Genomic DNA, 14415 nt, shown 5'->3' with positions numbered 1-14415 from the left:
CAAGCCCTAGGGATCCATCAGTATCCATCTCTCTAGCCCTGGAAGTACACACTGCGGTGGTGTGAATGAAAACGGCCCCAGAAGTGCAGATATTTGAATACCTGGTCCCTAATAGATACATCTGTGAGGAAAGGATGGGCACTGTGGCCTTGTTGGAGTTGTCATGTCACGAGGGTGGGCTTTGAGGTTTCAAAAGCCTATGCCATTCCCCCGTGTTTCCCTCTTGCTCGGCCTCCTACTTGTGGATAAGGGCAGAAGCTCTCAGCGCTGCTCCAGCACCATGCCTGCCTGCTACTGTACTCTCTGCCAGGGCCCGTCATGTATTCACCCTCTGGAACTGGAAGTCTCCAGTAAATTCTTTCTTCCGTAACAAGTGCCTTGTCTCAGCAATCAAAAAGGAACGAAGACACAGATATATATATTACTATCTGTGTTGGCTGTTTCCAAGAGCACTGGGGATCTGGGTTTGATCCTCATGTTTGAGCCCCAAGCAGATTACTAATTAAGCCATCTTCCTGGCTTGTGGTCTCTATTCCTTTATTTTAACTTAATTTCTATTTTCAAATTCCATGATACTGGACAAATAGAAAAACAACCATGGGCTTTGCCCTTTCATCCAGTCTGTGGTGTTATAATCTCACGCATGTGAGGCAAGCCCTCTGCCAATGGAGCTACATCCCTAGCCAACGGTGCCTTTTTAAAACTTCACACTAGCTGGAGGGAGCGCTCAGCGGCTAAGAAGGGCTCAGCAGTTTAGGGCACTAGCTGCTCTTCCAGAGGACCCGGGTTCAATTCCCAGCACCCACATGGCAGCTCACATCTGTTTATAACTCCAGTTCTAGGGAATCTGACATCCTCACACAGACATACATGGAGGCGAAACACCAACAAACATAAAATAAAAATTTTTAAAAAAGAAAAAAATGATTTCACACTAAAGCAATAAGATTGGAGTGAAAAGTATTTCAACTACCTTTTTATAGCAAACACAATTTGCCCACAGCTTTCCCAGTTGCGTGTGTTGTGAGCTGCTCAAGGGTGCTTAGCCAAAATGGCAACACGAACAACGAAACTTCCAGAACAAGGGTGGCTTCGGCCGTTGCCTGACTGCAGCCTCTGGAGACACCGGGAGTGAGACTGACCACCGTATTCCTCAATCGTTGTGACACCCAGACACAGCAGCAGTGTGACCAACACTCTGATTTGCCTGCCACGAAGAAGGTTCTTGAAACGTGGCGCCTTTCTAAAAGCCGCCCAGGCTTTCCTGGCCCAGCTTTCCTCACACAGAATCCCCTCGGCACACAGCTTCCACAGAGGAACCACAGAGGTTTGCTGACGGTCAGGGGAAATGAAAACAGGGCAACAGACTTATCTGAAAGTCACCCTGGAGGTGAAGCTCAAGGGGTTTCAGAGAAAAAGAAGAGGAGAAATGATAAGGAATTTTTCGATGAAAATGTGAAATCAATGATTACCGCCAAACCTCTCCGGGCCAATAAGATCTCTGGGGCTGGCAGCAAATAGGGCAGGCTTCAAAGGGCAAGAAGCTGTTGTCCCTTGTGGGAAAATGTCATAACTTAGGGTGATAGTTCATAAAAACCTCTGTATAAGAACTGGGTGCCAAAGGCAGAGGGTGTCAACAGGCCAAAGGGAGAAACGGATCCAAACCTGAACCAAGCACAATTTAATACTAGCCTCCAGACTGCAGCATAGATTGGACAACAGGACATGTGGATCCCACACCCAGTGGTGCAGGAAGAGATATTAAGCTAACCAGAGTGTAGCTGGGCTCTCCACAGAACTGTTAATATAGGTGGGTGAGAGGGCTCCAAAGATAGGAGCACTGGCTGCTCTTCCTGAGGACCAAGTTCGGCTCCCAGCACCCACACCAGACAGCTTAAAACTACCTGTGACTCCAGCAGCAAGTAATCTAACACACACTGTGGTCTCCTCAGACACCCATAAATGTAGTCCATGTGTTAATGCACATACACACATGCTCACGAGCACACACACACACACACACAAATAAAAATAAATAATTTTTAAAAGGTTTAATATGGTTAGAAGAGAGAGTTCAGCATGCACAGACATTCCAGAACTTCTGACCTGAGTTTAATCCCTGAGAAAGTAGCAAGAGAGAACTGACTCCTCCTCTGACTTCCACATGTGAACTGTGACATGCAACTGCACACACACACACACACACACACACACACACACACACACACAGACTATTAATATAACAAACATTACTAAGACACAGTCTAGACACCGGTGACCAGCAAGACGGGCTCTGCTGACCATCTTAAACACTTTATTTATCTATAGGGTCTGCAATGGGTATCAGGTCACCTGGTAGCTAAGATGGTAATTACAATCAAAATGGCTGCAGGCCTATGATGTTGATGTGACTAATGCATGACCACAGGAAACTGGAAGCGGGCGGCACCGAGTGGTGGGTAGTCAGAGGGCATCTTTACCTACCACTGTGTCTGGTTATCAGAAGAAAGTGGGCAGCACCGAGTGGTGCGTAGTCAGAGGGCCTCTCTACCTACCACTGTGCCTGATTATTGGGAGGCACAAAATGGATGTAGCAGGTCCATCAAGAAATATATGAGGAGCTAGTGTTTTTCCAGGGAAAACAAACAAACAAACAAAACCCATATAGCATTGGTGAGGTCATCCTGAAGAACCTGAAGATGAAGGTATCAGAAACTCCCAGACTCAGGAAGAAAGAACAATGACAACATAGGAAATGGAGAGAGGCTGAGTCTCTAGGAGGGACCTATAGACCAGCTGAACCCAGAGAACAGGACAAGTGACCCCCAAAGGCAGGATGGCCAAGTGCCCAAGGCTGCTGGACTAGGGAGCATCACCATGGAGCTAGAAAGCAGTCAAGAGACAGCTGAGTGTCTATTCCCCCTGCCACCCTGAGGTCAGGTGAGCTCCCCAGTACGCTTGCAGAGAGGAGGAGAAGATAAATAAATCTAAATATGCTCTAAGGAGCAGAAGACAAAGGAGAGGAACCTAAAAAACGAGGCAGAACATATTCTAACCAGGAAAGTCTCCAACCACGAAAATCTACAGAAGGTTGAGCAGGCAAAAAAAGGATATTCATCAGAGAAATAAATGACGTTGAGACTAGGAAAAATACAGGAGTGAAGCCAATTTAATAAAATAGTAAGTGCCTTTATCAGAGTTGGCATTTAAGATAGTTTCTGAGCGGGGCGTGGTGCTGCACACTCTAATCCCTGTACTGGGGCAGATAATGCAGGAGGGTTGCTATGGCTTTGAGCCTAACTTGAGCTGCACAGTAAGAACCTGTCTCAAAATACCATTAAAATAATAATAATAAAAAAAGAGGTGTAAAGGATATTCTAGGTAAATAGAAGAAACCCTGGTTACAAAAAAGTTGGAATTATGGGAAGTCTACTAATTAATTGGCAAATTTAAAGACTGGTTCCTTCTCTCTCAGCTACTATTAGAATACTCAGGCCTGGTCTATAGAGCTAGTTCCAGGACAGGCTCCAAAGCTACAGAGAAACCCTGTCTCGAAAAAGAATACTGAGGTCAGTTATATGTGGAGAAAAATATCATTTTTTTCTACAACCTGTGGCTGGTTGGTTTTACAGCACCACCAGCTTCAAGGGGAGCCCACCATTCACCGATTTACCGCCCATCAGAATGGTTCCACTCCTGTTTGTTCTGTGACTCCTGCAGTCTACCTTCCTCAGGACATGGTCTCACTAACTTTCTCAAGCCAAAACCTTCTGTCTGTCTAGTTGCCCTCTCATCCAACCATAATCCTGATGATTCTGCCTCCAAAACATCCTAAATCCATCCCCTCTTCCACTCACCTTTGCCCTACCCTGAGTTCTATCCTGGCCAGGAGTCAGTGGTCCCATTGCCAGCCTCCATTTCTGCTCTAATCTTTCTACATGCCACTCCATATCATATTCAACAAATACATTTTGAAATATAAACCAGACCTTTCAACACCTCCCTTTAAGCCCCCAACAGACTCAGAGATCTTCCCCCCTCCCCATCCTCAGGACCATCAGTGCTATTTAGCTGACCACTCCTTCGCTACATGTGAGACCTGCCTGCTGTCTTCCTGACGGCTTTGACAGTCGGCCTGCTTGAGATGGCCTTCCCGCAAATCTTAACATAGTTGTTTCCTTTCCATAAACCCCCTCCCCTCCCAGCTGGTTTCCTTCCCTGGTTTTCTTTCCTTCGTTTATCTCTTTGATGAAACAGCAGTCCATCTGTTGTCTTTCTATTACCCAGTGCCACCTACACGTGTGTACTTAGGTAACATCCCTGACAGCAGACGCGTGCACTCAGCACTCAGAACAACACCCGGCTCCCGGCCGAAGGACCAGACACACAACCACCAGATAAATAAATGAACACCACGGAACCCACTTGTTTCCCGAAAGGAACACTTTCTCCGGGCTCAGTTTCCTCACGTGTGAAACGAGGCCACGGCATAAGCGATCTCCAGGGTTCCTTTTCGTCTGTAACCGAATAAGCCCTCTAATAGCTGGCTGGGTCAGAGAATAATTTCCACACTAGGTACTGAAGGGCTATGTGAACCTTCTCCTCAAGTGTCAATTAGTGTCTGCAAAGGGTGAAACTTCATTAGTCACACAGTCGAACCTTGCCAATAAAGGAACTCAGAATAAAGGAAAAGCTAGAAGTCACTCGCCACAGCAAAGCCTGGCCTAGATTGCCTGCGTGCAGGGTTTATTTATATCGGGCCTTTAGATTTTCTTTTATTTGTCTCTTCTGAGTTGAGCCCCTCAAGTAAATACAGGAGAACCCGGGATGGGGACAGTTAACTTCAGATGATTTGCTGTGTTCCTACTTGAGGTAATTCTTTATTGTCAGCAGTACACGATTTTCAACTTCCGTTCATTTTCCCCAATTCTTCCCAAACCAGAAGGGAAGAAATACTCTGATTTTGGCAGAGCTTGCAGCCACATGAATTCAGCTCACTGGGTCCCAGCAAATGGCTGTAGGACAGTGACGGTACAGAAAAACCCTCCTCCTCCAGTGAGAGACTTTGTGAAGATCTGGAAAACGAAGGGACTCCAGCTAGCTCTCTTTGAGATCCATAAGAAGCTTGTTCCAAACCAGGCCTGGGGTCCATTTTACTGTACATAGACACACTGGCTTCAGAGCCAAAAGGCATGAAACAATAAACCTTGGGAAAATGTAGAGCTATGATTAAGAAGATACTAAATAAAATGAACCCCAAAGCATTTGTGGAAATTTCGCTGACTCTCCCCTGGACTTGCAGTCTAGCTACCCCAGGGACTTTAAAATTCCCTTCTAAATACATGCACCCCCTAGAACGTGGAGGTTGCTGTTTAGGTATGCTTACCTCATAGAGGGTCAGCTACCTTTCCCCCAAACCCCAAATACAGGGAAAATGAATCCTTCCTACTGATTAGAATACTCAATAAAAGCTGGGCAGTGGTGGCACACTCCTTTAATCCCAGCAATGGCAGAGGCAAACAGATCTCTGAGTTCGAAGCCAGTCTGGTCTACAGAGCAAATTTCCAGGGCAGCCAAGGATACACAGAGAAACCCTGTCTGGAAAAGGAAAAAAAAAACAAAAACAAATAAACAACAAAAAAAACCCTCAATAAAGTCTAATATCACACTTTTTTTCAAAGTCTTTATAGCGCCATGCAAACAAATGATAGATACTACGTCTTTGTTTTGAGAAAGAATATGGATCATAGGGCAGCCCTTGCTGGCCCTGATCTTTGCAATCCTGCTGTTTTAGCCTTCCAAACTTCTAAATATTCTGAATGAACAGTTTTAGTCCACACATTAATTTTTTTTAAATAAAAAATAACGTTTTTCATTTTGAAATAGATTCATAGGAAGTTGCAAAATATCCAAAATTATTATACACGTCACACAGCCCCCCATGGTAATATCACAATATCAAAATAGGAAAGCGGCATTGAATAATGCCATTACCATGACCCCTGACCTTACTTGGTTTGGGGGTTTTCACAGGCACTCATGTATTTGTGTATCTGCAGTTCTGTGTGGTTTTATCTCCTGTGTACAGTTGTGCTTTTCGTTACCACCACAAAGCAGCTGAAACAATCAGCTAACAATTTGAGGTTTCTTTGGACTCAGGGGCTCAGCCCCTGCCTAGTTGGACCTGCTGCTTTGGACCCTGTAGGAAGAGCACGCGTGAATAAAGGCGCACACCCATGGAGCGGGAAAGGAATATGGGCCTTTCAGGTCTCCCTGTCACTTCAAGTGTCTACTACCCTTCAATAGTGGCACATTAGGGACTAAACCCTTGAAACCAGGGGCATTCAAGATCCACACAGTAGCACCACATGTATATTTATGTTCCCATTGGCACAATCACGCTGCCGTACCACAGGGGAACCTCCATGTGGTGTTTTTCTGTACTCGCACTCTCCTTGATTGCCTCTGCCTCTTGGGAACCATCAATGGCTCCATTTTCATTTCAGGAACACCACACAGTTGAATTAAACAACGTATCATCTTTCGAGATGTTTCCCCCCACAGTATAATGCCTGGAGGTCCTCCCGGGCTGTCACGTATGTCAACAACTCATTCCTTTTTACTGCTGAATAGTAAGTAGTTTGTGGTATCAATGTGCCAGAGTTCTGCCTTTTCTGGTTTGGGGCTAAAACAGCGAAGCTGATTTCAATATCCGTTTTCATGTGTTTGTGAGAGCCTGTTTTTATTTTTCTGGAAGAAATGCTGAGGTATAAAACTGTTGCCTCTCTGGGAAGTACAAATCGAGTTACATAAGAACTTTCCTAGCTGTCTCCCTTAAGTGGCTATGCTCCTACTTTCCCAGGACCTGAGCAATCCAGTTTCTCTGCATTCTCCCCAGCATTTGGTATCACCATCACCACAGTAGCTCATCCGATGGGGAAGTAGACTCGTAGCATGACTTTAATTAGCACGTTCTTAATGGCTGCTAATAAGCATCTTTTATGTGCTTCTTTGCCATCTGTAGTCCTCTCTGGTGAAATAGACTTCCACGCCTTTTGTCCATTTTCGAATTGAGCAGCCTAGTTTTTTTACTGTTGACTTTGAAAGGTCTTTGTCAATTGTGTAGTTTACAAATGCTTGCTCTGTCTGAGGCTGGTCTTTCATGTTCTTAAGAAGGTCTGCGCAGCACAGGTTTGAAGTTTGATGCAAACCCACTTGTCATCTTTGTTATGAATGACATCATTGGTGTCATCTCTGAAAACTTCACAGAGCCCTGAGTGCAAACAAGCCTGCCCTTCCTCCCACCCCACCCGAAGATGTTTTTCTTCCATTCGTGAGGACGGTGGGGATGGGGAATGAAGAGGACGACTTGAGGGAGTTGCTTCTCTCCTTCTATCACATGGGTCCTAGGAATCAAACTTGGCACCAAAGACCTGGAACCACTGAGCCATCTTTCCAGCCCTTAAAAATTTTACAGGTTTACCTGGAAGTCCATGATCCATTTTTGGTGACTTGAGATTTCAGGGTCAGATCATGAGAGGTTGGCTCGATCAAGCGCTTGCCTATGGGTGCTTTTGCTCCAAGGCAGCTGTTGGAAACGATGCTTTTCTGCCATTGAACAACTTTGCCCCTTTGTCTGATGTCAGGTGGGCAGTTATAATAGCACTGTTGAAGCAGATACTCCAACAGGCACGTGTGCTCGTACATTCACAGTAGCCAAAAGGTGAGAAAAGCCAAAATGTCCAACAACAAATGAATAACTAAACAAACTACGTTGTATACATGCAATTGATTGTTTTGTTTTGTCTATCGAGGTATGTTATTTAAGTGTACATTTTATAGCCAGAGAAAAGCAGGTCCAGGGTACCCATCTGTGTATTTTTGTCTTTCTTCACAGTCTATGGCATCAGCTGACATCATCTGCAAAATGAAACTAAACTGATGGGATGGGAACATACCATCTTCCCATTTGTCTAGGTCTCTGAGACACTCATCTAATCTATGCCTCACGATTCTGTGCTTTACAGCAGTTCCCCGGTTCAAATCCACCAATGGAGTCATGCTTCGCCAACATAGGGAGAAGCTGGGCACTCACTCTGGAACAAGCCTCATACCTAGGGATGCGGCCTTTGCCTCTCTTCTCAGTACTGATGTTCTTGAAAGCATCAGCCAGAACACTCCTGTGCACTCCGAGGAGGCATGGGAAGGAAGAAGTGAAATGACGCAATGTTACTTGACCACAGAAGGAAGAAAGTACTGACCCGGCAGTCTATCTTGAGTGAAAGGTGACAGGCTGTACACTTCCATTTAGAGGGACTACCCATAAGAGATGGCTCCGTGGAGGCAGAGCTAAGATTGGTGGTCAAGTGGGGCCAGAAGCAGCCTCCAGATTTCCTTTTGTATGACGAGAATTTGGAACTGGAACAGCTTAAGGCACTGTGAGAGCAATGAGTGCCACTGAATTGTTCAATCTGAGAAATTTGACTTTTTAAAAAATCATTTGAATAAATTTGCACACAGAGACAAGGCCTTGTCCTTCCACTCTAACACTGACTGTGGAACAGTAAGAGAAAATCCACTCATGTCAAATGCCTGTTTAAAGCCCTCCTCCAGTGGCCTCAGAACATAGCCCCAGAGCCGGTGTCATATGAGGCCCTCGGCTTGCAGCTTCCTCTGCCTCCTTCTCAGCCCCAAATCCTGGTCTCCATCACTGCAGCAAACTTACCTTCCCAACTCCAGCCCTTTGCATGGCGCATCTCACACGTGCTGCTGACTCGTCTTCCTTTCGCATAAGACTAAGGCAAAGTCTGTGTCAGGAATAGAGTGGATGCTCCAGATGCTTTTCAAAGCAACACAATTATTAATTCTTTATTCTAAGAGATCTGTTGAACCTTTATTTTACACCACCAGATCCTGCGCTCGGTGTCTCACATTGAAGGCCCAGCAATCACTCTATAAGGCAAAGACTCAACATTATAAGCTCTCGGAGCTTATAATAGAGCAAGAAAATGGAAAGGCAATGATCGTGTGTGTGCGTGTGTGTGTGTTTTCAAGTGGTACTAAAGGATGCAAAGAAAATAAAAGCAAATCAATGAATGAATGAACTCAAGAGCTCAAAATCAAGTAGCTCAGCCCACGCTGCAGGAGAAGCCCGCTGAGCTGCTACAAAGTCACACACTGGTGACTCAGGCCCGTGATCCCAGATACTCAACAGGTTGAAGCAGGAAGATCAAGGGTTCAAGACTTGCTAGGGCTACAAAGTAAATGCAAGTTCCTCCTGGGAAACATAGTAAGACCGGGTTTCAAAATTAAAAACAGGCCAAGGGTTGTGAGTGTAGTTCAGTGGTAATGTGCTTGCTTAGTGTCCATCAAGTCCCTGGTACACACACACACATACATATACACACATACACACACATACACACTACAGAGAATTACTTAATAACACATAATCCATAAAGGGTTTATAGATCCATTTCAAGTGTTTCTAGTGGCAACTAATGCTGCATGTCTAGGACACAGCAAGGTCAGAAAAGGAAATCCATCCTTGTGGAGTGTGCCTGCCAGTGTTAGCACAGGAATATATACTATGTCAGAGGGTCAATAGGCAACCTGTGGGAGAATAAAACAAGAGAGGGGAGAGAAACTCTTGCATATGTGAAAAGCAGGAAGTTAGTTGTTCATGCTAACTACTCAGGAAAGAATTAGCAAAAATAAAAAAGGACCATTCTCCCACCTCCCTGGCCATTTCTAGAAGACGCTGATTTCCTCCACCAGTGCACCAAGATGAAACTCCCTGAGAAGGTTGGTCTAGAAGACCATGTGGTTATCCTATAAGATTTTAGGAGCTGATTTCAACTCCATCTTTCAGAGGAGTGGAATACTGAGCATCCCAGAGAACCACTGCAGTATTCTGGCCAAAGACCCGAAGTCAGCTCTGAAGGATGAGCAGGAACAAGCATTTCACGAGTGGCCCGCTCACATACACAACCTTGCATGCTCCCAGGCATCTGCCCCAAAAGATATCTTTCTCTTTAGCCAGGATTGGTTCAGTCAATAAATGAACAGCATTGGAAAATAAGAAGAGAGTAAATATTTGAGCAGGGAGGCAAAGGACATGAGGGGGGAGACGAGTACACAGCAAACAGCCCTGAGGATGCAGGAGGAAGCTCCTGAGGCAGGCCGGACTTCTGATGCGGAAACCCACTTCCAGGATGCAACAGCACACCTGATCAAAAAAAAGCAGGGCTGTGCTATGCTGTGGCTGAGAGAACAGAGAAACAGGAATCCTTGAGCAGCCCACTGGGGCTGAACAGTAGCTTTTTCTAGAACCAAGGCAGATAGCTTCTTAGTTCTCAAGTGCTATATACTCTGCATTTTCTTTTAAAGTATATTTCTGGCTAGGCGTGGAGGCATGGACTTGCAATCCCAGCACTCAGGAGGCAAAGGCCTGCAAATCTGTGAGTTCAAGGCCAACCTGGTCTACACAGTGAGCTCCAAGTCAGCCAGAATTATGTAACGAGAGTCTGTCTGAAAAAAAAAAGTATATTACTATTCATTCATCTCTCCCTGGTCCTAGAAGAATATGAGGGAGTTGTCCAGGACTACAAACCACAATCATATATATATTTAAAAAAAAAAGAGGGGCTGGAGAGATATACAGAAGTTAAGAGCACTGGACGGTCTTCTAGAACACATGGGTTCAATTCCAGCACCTATGGGGCAGCTCACAACGGTCTATAATTTCAGTTCCAGGGGACCTGGTACCCCCTCTGGCCTCTGAGGTTACAACCAGACACTCATGCAGTACACAGACATACACACAGGCAAAATACCCATACACATAAAATAAAGTCTAAGAAAAGAAATGAGTCTTTGAATACCCAATGACCAACATAAAGTCAAGATCTGCCATCACTGTCCACAACACAAAGTTCATTGGGTTGAAAGGAACCAGCTGCTCAAGACACCAAGTGTTGTGCACCCTGAGGATCAGAAGAGCATTTTCCCCTGAAAGCAAAGTAGCAGACGGTAGCAGGATGAGCAATGCCAGCCATGTCTTCATCAGGTGAGATGGCAGCAGACCCTGGAGCCAAACTGCCTCCACACCTTACACAACCCGTCTGGTCTCAGTTTCTTCTTCCGTGCATGGGAAATGCACAACCCTGGAGGGTTTTATAAGATAATGGAGGACCTTTCTCACGGTGTCTGGCCTCCAGGAGGACACTGCACACACAGGTGCTGATGCTGTCGCTGGCCTGCTTCTCAGCATGCCAGGCACCTCCTGCCTCAGGGCTCTGTATCTACCATGCCCTCTCCTTTCTCACCGCACCATGGTTTTCCTACAGGACATTTAAAACCAAAATGCTTTGGGGATGGGGTGATGGATGGGTCAGTACTAGAGTGCTGATCTAGCACATACGAAGCTCTCAGTTCAATCCTTAGTACTGGCAAAAAGATCTAAGTACAATAGGCAGCCAACCTCCCCGCCCTGACTCACTTTTCTCTATAGCACTTCTCGTACCCCAAGAACCAACTGCTCTACTTTCTTCGTCAAACAAGGCCCAGACCTGAGTAGGCCCCCAGAACTTAGGGTAAATAAGACTCCATGATGCAAGTACCATTCAGGTCATAAAAATCAGCACACAGACAGCACCATGTGCCAAGAAAAAACAAAGACCTAGTCTATCAGAGTCCACAGTTAGGAGAAAATCTCTAAACTTTTTTTGACTTCTGAAGTTCCACTTCTGGCTAACTGTTCTTGTTAACTGAAGCATGTCAACCCACGGGGTGGGTTTTGTGCTTAAAAGCTCACCCCGAGAAAGGCTCAGAGCTTTAAACACCCAATGTAGAAGTAGCCTAGCAAATAAAGACTTTCTATTGGCTTACACCCACGTCCGAGTGGCCTTCTCTGGTGACTACCCCACATCATCTGCCTTCCTCCGACAGATATTTCTGTCTTATCTACTCCTCTATTTCTCACAGCTAAAACAGCAGGACAGAGCGGAAGCATCACGGACGGACGAGTGAGTGAACTAGGTAGTCAATCAACAAACTCGCCACTCTGGAGCTGACTACAGGGTCCTTCACATACTTACAGGAACCAGTCACTCAAAAGATGATCCAGCCAATTTTTCAACCTTTCCGTCCATTAGAAACAACTCCAAGAGACTTTGGGAGACTCAAGAGAGTATGGTGGTGACAAAAGAAATTACGTTGATTTCTGGCAATAGATACCATTTTACTGTCTTCCGGCGAGCTGAAAATCGGTAATTAACCATCACTTCCTGCAAGGGCGTGGCTGGAAGAATTACTCAGAATGCAGAGGAGTCATTATCAGAATCAAACCACTGCCGTCAATTATGCCAATTAATGTTTTTAAATTTAAATTTTCATCTGTGTTTGTGCTTGTGTGTGTCTCTGGCTTCCTGGAACTCACTATATAGACCAGGCTGGCCTCCAACTCAGAGATCCACCTATCTGAAATTCCTGAGTGCTGGAGTTAAAGGCATATGCCACCATGGTGGGTTTAAATGTATCATTTTGGTTTTTAAATAAATACAGAAAAGCAAGAAGATTGTGTGTGTTCATGAAGAACTGACAATTCTCTAAGCAGCTGGTCTGAGTAGATCACAGATTTGGTTTGCAGCTGTCACAACACCAGACAAGGGCAGGGCAGCAGGTCCCCGGCACCGTATGTACTATGCACCTTGGAGACACTCAGAATGCCAGGCTCCCTAGTGTGAGATGCAGGCACTCAGAAAGGTGCGTGTTCCGGAGAGGTCCCCGGATAGGTAGGGCTCCTGTTTATTAACAAGAGGTACATGCCCACACAGGCCACTGCTGAGAGGTCGTCTTTTCAGCCAGCGAGAGGCAATCTAGCAGAACAGAAAACAGGTTCCAGAAGGGGCATCAAAGGCAGCAGAGTGAGTCGGACTGCAGATGGAGCTGAGAAACTCACCCAGTCAGTCCCAAGGACAACCCGAGGGATGAAAGGTGCACCTCTCGGATGGGGCAGCCATTTGTGCCTACCCCTCCCTCGCCAAAGAGCAGGGTCTGAGGAGCTGTGCACTTTCCCATGTGCAAGTATTCAAGCCTGGAATATTTCCCTAAGAAATAAATAAATACGATTTCCAGATGTTCAGAAGGAGAAAATGTAATTATGAAGCTGTACTCAACTGTCTAGGTGTCTAGCGCTGTCACCTCTGTGTGAACTGTGGCCAGAACCCAGGGGTCACTGAGGTTCTTGTGTACTATGCATCGCTGGCTGAGAATCAGCAGGGATTTTTGAACTCTGCTGCTGCAAAGCCCCCAAGGCCTTCACACCCTTTTAGCTCCCACTGACTCAACCCTTCCCCACAGAAGCCGCCATTCTAGTTTTCTAGTTCCTATTTAAATTCAAGTTCACCCTGCTCTGCTCTTTTAAACATTGGGATTTCTCTCTCATAGCTAGGCTAAGGGTTTTGGTTCTATTGTTTGTTTGGGGTGGGGGGTAGTATCCACAGAAACAGACACCATTGTATCTTTAATTAGCAAGCTGAACAACTCACAAAGAGTTCTAAGATGGCCATGACGGCACAGCATACAATTCCGGCACACAGGAATCTGAGGCAGGAGAATTACCAGTTAGAGGCCAGTGTGGCTCCATAGTAAAACCCCATCTCAGTCTAGATCCCACCATCCCTCATGTGTGTCTGCCTCCCTTCTCTCTCTGTTCCTCTCCCTCATCTATCCAAGCTTCTGCTCCACCCCTACAACTATAAACTCTATCCCGGTCTGAGCTTTGGAAACTGCTCCTCATCCCCACTGGATTAGAAATAAACATAGCTTTATGATCCCCCTCCACCCTTGGTCTATCCATGCTGGGCACTTACTCCAGATCCAGCCAGTACCCCGGTACCCAAGCTGACATTAGGTAGGTACGCAAGGCCACCGCTGGGCTCATCACAGTTCCATCGTCGTGTTGAGTGTCAGCAGCAGGCACTGGAGCTCTCTGCTGGAGCCCAGCAACAGCACCTGGCAGACAAGCATGGATGAAGGTTCCAGCTCAGCTCACTATCACCTGAGGTGACATTTTGTTTGATCAGGGACAGCGAAATGAACTGAGAATAGAAAAGTGGAGAGGGCTGTAAGCTCCCTGAAGGTAAGAAACGTGTGTCTGATTCATGCTTTATACTAGTGTCTTGACAGGTGGTCCTTGAAATGCTTGTTGAAAAAGTGACCTCTGAGGGAAGTTAAATGAATAAGCTCATTATTCTACTCAGAATGGAAAACTTGCAAACATGGGGACAGGTGGACAGGGTACACAGGGACTGAGAAGAGCGTTCAGTCCATAAAGTGCTTGCCACTTAAGCACAAGTACCTGCGTTCCATCCACAGAACCAAAAATTTAAAAAGCCAGGCATGGTGATACTT

The sequence above is a fragment of the Microtus ochrogaster genome, chromosome 1 (assembly GCF_000317375.1).
Source record: "Microtus ochrogaster isolate Prairie Vole_2 chromosome 1, MicOch1.0, whole genome shotgun sequence".
In the NCBI taxonomy this organism is placed as follows: domain Eukaryota; kingdom Metazoa; phylum Chordata; class Mammalia; order Rodentia; family Cricetidae; genus Microtus; species Microtus ochrogaster.
The sequence above is the reverse complement of the archived record's forward strand: the minus strand, read 5'-3'. Positions refer to the sequence as shown.